This window comes from Chrysochloris asiatica, unplaced genomic scaffold (genome assembly GCF_000296735.1).
Source record: "Chrysochloris asiatica unplaced genomic scaffold, ChrAsi1.0 scaffold00287, whole genome shotgun sequence".
Classification (NCBI taxonomy): domain Eukaryota; kingdom Metazoa; phylum Chordata; class Mammalia; order Afrosoricida; family Chrysochloridae; genus Chrysochloris; species Chrysochloris asiatica.
Genome location: NW_006408805.1, coordinates 591033 through 592366, shown reverse-complemented (window position 1 = coordinate 592366; position 1334 = coordinate 591033).

The window sequence follows — 1334 nt, the reverse complement described above, 5'->3', positions numbered from 1 at the left end:
CTCCTAGACTGGAGAAATAATCACTCCCTTCCTTGCTACAAAACATCTACCTTTGCATTTCCAACCCTCACAATCCGTCTTGATAACCATTATTCACTACAGTATCACGAGTAACCCATCTGCATTTCATTTCATCAGCTCCACCTAGACAGATTGGATACTACTCACTGGTGATTCTGCCTTCCTCCATGCCCCCTAGCTCTAGGTTCCCTCTTGAAAGCTTGTAAGCCAGTCACTTCTTGCCTTTGTAGTCCCTCCCTCTCCATTTGGGTATCGAATGTCCAAGTTGCCCATCTCTGTCTACTCTGTGTGTGGAGGGGGTGGGAATGTTCTTGCTGTAAGGATTTGTTGCCTCTTTTGAGTCACTGCATTCGTAGGTATAGGTCAAGTTCATCAGATTGAATCGGCTCAACCTCTTCCTCCCCCCACCCCCCTTCTTTCATCTCCTGGTTAAGCTCTGATCATCCAGTCATCCGGTCCCGGTCACGTGGGTACCATCTGCAAGTGTGGGTGTTCTTGTGCACATGCCCTCTCTTCCCATCAGCCGGCAGCTCCATTCTCCACTTGAGTCCTCCGTGGCCACGTCACTGACTCTGGGCCCAGGAGTCCTCAGGTCTCCTCACACTGCTTGCCAACCAGGTCCCCAACTGGGTCCACAGAAGCCCGCTGAATATTGTAAGGCTTAGCTCGCCGCTTCATTGCTGCCTTTACCCCACTTCTCCCCATCGGTGATGTGTGTGGTCACCAATCCGAGTGTGCATTTCCACTGAGTCTCAGTCTTGGAAGGGAGCCTGTGTTGGTAGGACCCGACAAACTGCCCCATTGTCTCCTAGGGAAGCAACCCGTTTGTTCCTGTAGTAACAGTCCATCTGCCTCATATTTTTCATATTTTTCCATATTTCATTTTGTTTCATATTTTTCCTGTAGGTCTTTCATTTGAGACGTAACTTTTGTTCTTCTCACTGCTCCAGGCTGGTCAGCTCATCCTTTCAAGTGGAGATTTCTCATCTTTGGTGATCTGGATGTGGTTCTGGTTTCTACCTATAATTTTATGTATTGTAAAGGCTACGCAGGAAGCCTCGTTCACTGGGTATACTGTTGCCCCATTTTAGGTATTCCAATCAGTTAGAGGCAGAAGATGGACTTACAAGCCTTCTAGTGTGATGTTTGACTATTCCTTTCTCTCCCCCTCCAGTGTCTACTCTATATTATAATGCAAGGAAGACAAAGATTCAAAGAAACAGCCAAGCATCTTTATACAATTCCCCACCCATTCCAACCATGACTCAATCCCTGTATCTCAGAGCCCTGGAGTTCCAAGGCTGTGCATATAT